The following is a 10,234-nucleotide window of genomic DNA, read 5'->3' as shown; positions in this document are numbered from 1 at the left end:
ATAAAGTTCACGTCTTTTTCAGGACTTCTGATCCAACCATGTAGTATGGCATGTTTGTGAGATATGGTTTTGGCCAGTAGGATGTTCATGAAGGACCTGTAGTACAAAGTATATCACTGGATTGAGCTCATTGTCTAAGTGTATTATTAAAGTGCTTTGCTTTGAGCTCAGTTCATTGTTATGCAATTCATTCTTTGTGAAATAAAGATTTGACAGACAACTCTCATGTATCCATTCTATGAACAATGTAAGTAATAGGGAGATAAAAGCATTTTATTTAGATTTGAACCACATTGTTTGTCCATTAGCCAAACTAAAAAAAAGAAGCACAAATTCACCAAACAATGCTACTGGCGCTACTAGCAATATGATGCTAGGTTCTTTTGTTACACTTTATTATGCCCCAGCCGTATCGGAGGGGGCATTAAGTTTTACCCTTGTCCGTCTGTACGTACATACGTCCCAAAATTGGTTTCCGTTCTCTAACTTTAGTTTGCCTCAACCAAATGTTATGAAACTTATACACAATGCTTATTACCACAAAACACAGATCAAGTTTGAATTTTGGTTGCGTCACTTTTACAGTTCTAGAGTTATGCCCCTTTACAAATGGAAAATTGCTGAATTTATCATTTCCGTTCTCTAACTTTAGTTTGCCTCAACCAAATGTTATGAAACTTATACACAATGATTATTACCACAAAACACAGATCCAGTTTGAATTTTGGTTTTGTAACTTTTACCGTTCTAGAGTTATGCCCCTTTACAAATGGAAAAATTGCTGAATTTTTCGTTTCTGTTCTCTAACTTTAGTTTGTTTCAACCAACTGTTATGGAACTTATACACAATGCTTATTACCACAAAACACAGATCAAGTATGAATTTTGGTGGCATCACTTTTACCGGTCTAGAGTTATGCCCCTTTACAAATGGAAAAATTGCTGAATTTTTCATTTCCGTTCTCTAATTTTAGTTTGCCTCAACCAAATGTTATGAAACTTATACACAATGCTTATTACCACAAAACACAGATCAAGTTTGAATTTTGCTGGCGTCACTTTAACCATTCTAGAGTTATGCCCCTTAAGAAATGGAAAAATTTCAAAAATTTTATTTTTTTCTAAATATCAAGTAATTTTTTAATTGGAGTTATCTTCCTTTGTCCATGATTATAGTTGAATCAGCTACAATCAATGCTTTATACAATGCAATGTTTAATTTTGACTTCCACTGATAAAACACAAATCAAGTTGAATTTGGGTAGTGTCACTTTAATCATTATTGAGTTATGCATCTTTATAAATTGAAAGATTGCAAAAGTTTTAGTTTCCATTCTGTAAATTAAGTTTGCCCCAACTAAACATTATGAAACCTATACGCAATATTCATTACCACAAAACTAAGATCAAGTACAAATTTTTTGTTTCCGTTTTCTAACTTTAGTTTGCCTCAACCAAACGTTATGAAACTTATACACAATGCTTATTACTACATAATACAGATTAAGTACGAAATTTGGTGGCAACACTTTTACCATTCTTGAGTTATGTCCCTTTATAAACAAAAAAATTGCTGAATTTTTCGTTTCCGTTCTCTAACTTCCAAATGTTATAAAACTTATACACAACCGTTCTAGAGTTATAATTATTTATTGGGTGTTTACAAATAGAAATTGCTGAATTTTTAGTTTCTGTTCTCTACTTAAGTTAGCCTCAACGAAATGTTATGAGACTTGCACACAATGCTTATTACCACAAAACTAGGATCAAGTTCAAATTTGGGTAGCGTCACTTTTACCACTTCAGTTATGTCCCTTTATAACTGTATGATATGCAAGTGGGGGCATCATCTGTGTCCACATGTGGACACTATCCACATTTATTTTTTTTTTACATCTGTACTGCCTACTGGTGACTCAGTTCTGAGTGTAAATGGTCATTCAGTATGTTAAGAAAAAGATCAGAATTTATAAGGCCTATCTGGCCTCATTGATTTCTAAAATATATTTCATTGTAAAATTCAACATTTATCATTCATTTGTTTATTTCTTAATTTGTGTGAATTAACAGTAAATGTTAGTTAATACACTTTCATACCATAACAAAACTGCCTTACTGTATTGGTATCACTTATATTTGTATCCATATAACAAAAAAACTGAAAAGAGAATACTTTTGCAATAGCTTTTTCATATTGAATACTAAAACTTTTTAGATATTTAGACATATTAAGTAGATGTTCATAATATCCACTTGACATTTTATCATATGACTTCTGTAGTTAGTTATGAGTCTTTGAAGCATGCTCACAAAGGTTCTGTTGTTGATATCATTTTCATATTGGTCAAAACTTTTTTTTTGCTTTGACCAGCTTTGGAGGAGATATTTTCAAAGAATTAATAAAAAATAACACAACAATTCACTTTCAAGCTCATCTAGCCCCAATCATCATGTCAGGCATTGTCATTACTAAAAAAACATTAAATGTCTTCTAAACTGAGAAACAATTTCCACATTTAACCGAAATCTTTTACTTATGATACTGACAATCCCCCACAAAGTAATATAAATAGAACCATACAAATAGTAAGCAAATACATGTTCTCAGATACCATCCCCATATAAAAAAAAATCACATCAAGAAAAAAATGAACCTATTATGTGTTCCTCTCCTAGCTACAAAATGTATCCAAAATCAAAGATGTGGAACATATATATTCTATCATAATCATTTGGTAATTAATGCAATTAGTATCTGTTGAACATAAAAAACTAAATATTACATAAACAACCCCCCTAATGCTCATGTTGGTTGTCATTGTGCAACACAGTTGATACATAGAAAACATAAAACATAGAACTCCTTTTGTCATATAAAACACTGTCAAACATCCAATCATACTGTCCACACTGATCTGTGTCCACACTTGTATAGTATACAAAATAATAAATTGGTCAATTAATATTACAAATAAAAAACAACGCAACCCTTTTATCACTATGGGTGAAAAAGAGGTTTTCAGTATTTGTGAAATAAGTTCAGGATAGTACTAGCGTAGAATAAAATTTTAAAGATAGATTATTAATAGAGTTCATGCACTTCGCATTGATTTTATGTTGACCAGGCTTTACGAATCAGGTTCGTCAGAATTGATTCTGTTCCGCTTCAGAATTTTCCGTTGTTTTGGTATCGGACGATTCCATGGGTAAAAATCACTGGGTCGGGTTGAATTAATGAATGGACTTTTATCAGATAAACTATCTGCTTCAAGATTTTGGGTGTTTCTGTTCTGTGTTTCTTTGTAATCCGTGTGTTTTGGTTCTCTGTCATCGTTTGGTTCGTATAATTCCCCTTCTATGAAAAGTTTATCTTTTACCAATACAGCTTTCTTTCGGTCTTTCTTTGCCTGCTTTAACACAGGATATAGGGTTTTCCTCTTCTTTTCAATTTTTACCGGAAATTGTGCTCTGACAGAAATATTTGTCCCCTTTAATTTGTGACAGTTCCTCATTACTAACTGTTTATCTTTCAAAGATACAAATTTAGTCATTATTCTTTGAATATTTTGTCTTTGCTTTCCAAAACGATGTACAGAAACGAAATTGATATTTTTACCGATTCCAAGTTTTTTGTGGATAAAATCCATTACAGTGTACTCTGTATCCTCATTTGGCTCCTGTTTTATTCCGGATATAATGATATTCGATTGTTAGTCATTGATCTCCATTGTAACTCTTCGACATCGCTCTCAATATTTGTCAATCGCTCATTGACGCATTTTATATCGAATGCGTTTTCTTTATCATTTTTTACTTCTTCTAACAATGATATTTTCGACATATTTTCTTTGCAGCGATCTATAATTTTATGCACAACAGTACCCATTTGTTCTCCTTTTTCTTCGATCATTTTATTTCGGTTAAACACAATTTTGCACTTCTGTTCTACGTTTTCAATTCGTGTTACCTTTTCAACTTTTCAACTTTTATTTGATCACTCAGACACAATACATACGTGTAACAAGAGGAATACAATATTTACATATATACAAACAATACAAAAAAAAAATGGTGGGTATAACAAAGGAAAAAACATAAAAAATACATTTTTAAACAATCATTTTACAAAATGTTCTTAAGTTTACTAATAAAAAGTGTTAGATTTTTTAACACTTTTACATTACTTAGTGACAATAAGCCTATCATTTTTTGATAACATGGATATCTAGTAAAGTAAATAGGAATATGTTTGTTTCGTATTATTACGACTGTCGGAAACTGACACTCAAAAAGGTAATCGGAAATTCAGTACCAATTCCTTTATGACATAAGTGGCATATTCTTTCTTCTTTTGGAATGTTTGTCCACCCTCCGGTTTCTACGGGTATTTTTAAATTACAACACCTCAATTTTTTTAATAATTGTCGTTCTCTTGGAAATAATTTTAGAAGGTAGTTTTCCAGATTAAATTCTAATTTAAATTGACCATAAAATTTTCCTCTTGATGAATTTTCTTTTTGGCTATACCATTTTTGGATGAACTGATCTACGAACCTTTGCTTTACAGTAACTTTTAATTGAACTGAATTAACTGGGAATTGCTGAGTCCCGTATTATCAAATATAGACTTTAAATGATTTATCCACTTAAAACTAGTATTACCTGATTGACTAAGCTTATACATTACTCTGTATAGCACACTGCTTAATTTGTTTTGATTCACAATAAGTTTATTCCAAAAACAGACCATTTTAAAATTAATAGCTACCTCAATTGGAGTTCTGCCAAGTTCTCCATAAGACATGAAATTAGGAGTAGTGGTTCTTAACTTAAGTATATTTTTGCAAAATTGTAGGTGAATTTTTTCTATCATCTGAATGTTTTCAAACCCCCACACTTCGCACCCATAAGTCAGGATGGGAAGTATGAGGGTATCGAATAAGCTAATCTGTAAATCAACAGGCAATGATATATTGCGTATTTTTCTGTATAAACTGAATAATGCTTTTTGCGCTTGCTCGACTAATTTTTTCTTGGCTTTAACAAAAGAACCATTGTAACTTAAAATTACTCCTAAATAAGAGTAGGAATCTTCTATATCTAGATTATTGCCCAAAAGTTTAAAAATTGGGTTATGTTTGGGTTTTCTCTTGCAAAAAGTTACAACTTTCGTTTTATTCAAGTTCACTTTCAACTTCCATTTAGTACAATAGGCTTCAAAGATATCCAAAGCGTTTTGTAAAGACTCCGGTGTTTCTGCAAGAATTATGGTGTCATCAGCATAAAGCAATGCAAATATTTTGACATAAATATCAAGATTATCAAAACATAAACTTTCAACTTTTTCTAAGCTGCAATTATTATTTTGGATAAAGAAATCTTCTAGGTCATTTAAATAAATTGCAAAAAGGAAAGGAGACAGATTCTCTCCTTGTCTTACTCCTATGTCGCACATAAAGAATTCAGAACATTCTTGACTGCTTTTTACACAAGATTTAATATTATCATATAAACTATGCAGTACTTTGAACATTTTTCCAGTTATATCTGCATTTTGTAACTTAATCCATAATGAGGCTCTAGATATTGTATCGAATGCCCGTGAAAAATCAACAAAGGTACAGTATAATTTTTTGCCAAGTGACTGGTAGATAGAAATTAAAGCATACAAAGTGAAAATATTATCAGTTGTGCTATATCCTTTTCTAAAACCAGTTTGAGCTTCTGTTATTAATCCTATCTCATCTGACAATTTGCTAAGTCTTTCATTCAGGATAGCAGTGAAAGTCTTACCCAAACAAGACACTAATGTGATAGGTCTATATGAACTTGGATCATAAATATTACCTTTATTTTTAAAGATTGGTAGGATAATACCTTCTGACCAAGAGCTTGGTATTTTTCCGGAATCTAATATTATATTAAATAGTTTGCAGTATATAGGCATCATAAAGTGAATAGTATAATTTATATGTTCGTTTACAATATTATCATATACAGAGGCTTTATTGTTTTTAAGTTTTTTCACAACAGCCAGAATTTCGTCTTCTGTAATTGAAGAATTTAGAATATTATCAATATTCTCTGGAGGAATTTTATCAAAATTAATATCATGTTCTTCATCCCCATCAACCTTCTCATTCAACTTTTTAAAATATTCATAAAAAGTATCCAAAGTAACCTTGTCGTTATAACTAGATTTGGGTTTGTCAATATTGTTTAATATTTTCCATAAGCCTTTAGGATCGGTCTTAGATTTTTGTCTCAGAGTATTAGCAGTTTTTATCTGATAATCGTGGAAATGCTTGTTCATCTCTCTTCTGTACTCTCTACTTGCCTTCTTTAATGAAGTTTTATTTATCTGACTTTTTAAATACCCATATTTCCTTTTAGCTCTGTGAAAAATCTTTCTTTTCGATGCACATTTTGTATTATACCAAGGTTTGTTATTAAATTTCTTATATTTAGAATTTTTACATGTCTTACCAAATACGTTAGCAGATGATTTTTAGGCAGTTAAGCTGCCTTATGCGAGCACCCTAGATTTGTGTTCTACCCAATAAATGCTGAAATACGTGCCATTGTTATTATCTAGCTGGATATAATGTTATTTATAACTAATTGAATAGTTTTTTTCATACTTTTAATTCTGGATTACAAAAATATGACCAGAAAAAACCTTAAATGATCGTCGAACCACCCAAAAGTTTTGAAGTTGCACATAGGAAGTAGAGCACATTAGGAATCCTTATGTAGTTTATTATCCCCTGTGCTTTTGGCTAAGATGTCAAAGAACAATTGTATGAAATATTTAATCGCCGAAAATCTGTAAAGACAAGTAGTTTAGATTTCCCAAATGGCAAAAGTCGTAGGAATATTGTTTGTCGTCAATACGTGTTACAACTACGTCAGTAGTCTATTAATAAGTTCCACTGTTCATGCTGTTGGCGGCAACTTCAAATTAGAAGACGAAATTTTCGTATCTTTTCAATTTGGAGGCAGGGATTCAAATTAGCGTTGGTCCGAGGTCCGCGACCTTCCACTTTTGCAATCGGACTCTCGACTTGGTTACTAGCTACGCCCGACGGACCTTTCACTTGAAAGAAAATTAAAAATAACTTTGCAAACCTTTTTACCAAAGTCTCTAAATAAACGATCTCAAAACGTATTTTCATCTTTATTATTCATGACAGCGATGTTCATTTTGTTCAACCGCTAGCTTTATACAAATAATCGCCTACAAGTAATGTGTAAATTCGAGTAAAATCGTATCTGATTGACAAAAACAACATTGAAAAACAATGGATGCCGTGTAGACAATTACAATATCGGGTACGATTCCGGAAGCGGATAAGGGTAATTCCGGGTTTTGGAGATCAACTACAAAAAAAAATTTCAGGCAGGTGACAAAATACATCTATGCATGGTAAATAAATATAAACACTAGAAATGGAAACCAAAAGATATATGTAAAAGAAAGAAAAAGCAAAAAATATTTGATACAGAAACTCAAAATTACTTTTTGACAAATTTTAATGTCAAAATCCAATACAATGTGACAGCTGGGAACAGTATATCTAACAATATATATGTTCCTGGTGACAGTATAAATCTTCTTTATCAGTGATAAATGTTGATAATGCATGTAAGATGCTTTTAAAGTGTAAACATATTACTTTAATTTTTTTCTCAATTTTGAAGGGTCAGTTAACATAGCTGGAAGTTTCTTACTTTGTTTTCGCAAATAGTGCAACTAGATTTTATGATACCTGAATGTAAGCAAATCATATGATATATAGGTGGAATCCTTTGGGTCACTCTACCCCCTCCTGTTTGATAACTTTGAAACGGATGAGATCCCCACCCCTAAACCATATATATTCATGTATGGGACTATATAACTAATCAAATGAAATATAGGGGGAAGTCCCTAGGGTTACCCCACCCCTCCTGTTTGAGAACTTGGAAACAGTCGAGATCCCCACCCCTAAACCATTTATATACATGTATGGGACAATATAACTAATCAAATGAAATACAGGGGAGTCCCTGGGGTCACCCCAACCCTCCTGTTTGGGAACTTTGAAATGGTCGAGATCCCCACCCCTAAACCAAATATATTCATGTATGGGACAATATAATAAATCAAATGAAATATAGAGGGAGTCCCTGCGGTCACCCCACCCCTCCTGTTTGAGAATTTGGAAACGGTCAAGATCCCAAGACAAGACAAGACAATTTATTTAAACTTAAGCACACGTATGGTGCTACATGAGGATAACAATTATACATTAACAATTACATATATACTTATACATTTACAAGCAAGACACACAATAAATAAATAAGTGATATCATACAATAAAATTGAAATAAACCATAGTTGGTTGATTTGTTTGCAAAATTCTTAATTGCAACGTGGATATGAAGTTATTGTAACATGCTTTGTATTATGAAAATGTTTTTTCAATATGTCTTAGAAACATGCACACTTTTGTTAGCAGTGGCACGTTACAGTGTGATAATAGACCAGTAAGTTTCAATTGGGAAGGATTTTGTGTGTAATATGTAGGTATATATCTTTCTCTTAAAGACATAATTTGTTCATTGGAGCATACAAAAAAATAATGATCCCATAAACCATACATATTCATGTATGTGACAATATAACAAATGAAATGAAATATAGGGGGAGTCCTTGGGGGTCACCCCACCCCTCCTGTTTGAGAACTTGGAAACGGTCGAGATCCACCCCTTAACCATATATATTCATGTATGGGACAATATAACAAATCATATGAAATATAGGTTGAGTGCTTGGGGCCACTCTACCCCTTCCTGTTTGAGAATTTGAAAACGGTCGAGATCCCCACCCTAAACCATATATATTCATGTATGGGACAATATAACAAATCAAATGAAATATAGGGGCAGCTCCTATGGTCACTGTAAACCATCCTGTTTGAGAACTTGGAAACGGTCGAGATCCTCACCCCGAAACCATATATACTCATGTATGGGACTATATAACAAATCAAATGAAATATAGGGGAGTCCCTGCAGTCACCCCACCCCTCCTGTTTGAGAACTTGGAAACAGTCGAGATCCCGACCTCTAAATTAAACCATATATATTCATGTATGGGACAGCAGAACTTTTCAAATGAAATATAGGGAGAGTCCTAAGGTTCACCCTACCCCCTCCTGTTTGATAACTTGGAAACAGATGAGATCCCCACCCCTAAACCATATATACTCATGTATTTGGCAATATAACAAATCAAATGAAATATAGGGGAAGTCACTGGGGTCACCCCACCCCCTCCAGTTTGAAAACTTGATAACGGTCGAGATCCCCACCCCTAAACCATATATTTATTCATGTATGGGACAACATAAAAAATCAAATGAAATATAAGGTTAGTCCCTAAGGTCACCCCATCCCCTCTTGTGTGTGTTTTAAGAACTTGTAAAAGTTTGAGATACCAACTCCTAAACCATATTCATTCCTGTTCGTCATTTCAAACAGATTTGAATGACATACAAGGTCAATCTCATAGGCATCACATATGCATATCACTTTACTAGACCTAATCAATGTGTACTAGACTTTGCCCAATGTCAGGCGACCATGGGAATGAATAATTATGGCAGCTTTGTTTGGGAGACTTCGTAACAGCATTCTGTTACAATTATTTCTTGTTTATTATAAAATTTTATTGATGCAAAAAATGAGTAGGTTTAAAGAATTTACCTTAATTATATTTTGAATAATTTCTGGTTCTATAAAAAATTTCATTTTAATATGGCTCATTTTAAAGAAAACATATCTTTCTAGCCCAAGAGTGTTTGACCAACTTTATTATAATCACCTGTCATTTTATTCCAAACTTAGACATCATGGACTTGGGGTAAGGCGGGGGTCATTTACATTTACTATAGGCAGATCAGTCAGACCTCACCTTTGATCCCTGTAGTAGTAAACATTTGTCTGATTTGTGTCTCATAACTTTTGCACTGTAGAACACAAACTCAGTTTTCTTTCCAGGTAAGCAAGTCCATGCATACTATTACAAGCTCGTACTAAGTCAACTTGAACTACTTACAGTCAACTAATACCAACGTTAACTATCAACTAGAACAACTGCAATCATTTCGAACTTGTACCACTGCAGACACATGACCATTAAAAATATACTTGATATATGCGTTGCTTTTGAAAACCTTGATAAAAT

The sequence above is a fragment of the Mytilus californianus genome, unplaced genomic scaffold (genome assembly GCF_021869535.1).
Source record: "Mytilus californianus isolate M0D057914Y unplaced genomic scaffold, xbMytCali1.0.p SCAF_1, whole genome shotgun sequence".
NCBI classification, from domain to species: Eukaryota; Metazoa; Mollusca; class Bivalvia; order Mytilida; family Mytilidae; genus Mytilus; species Mytilus californianus.
The sequence above is the reverse complement of the archived record's forward strand: the minus strand, read 5'-3'. Positions refer to the sequence as shown.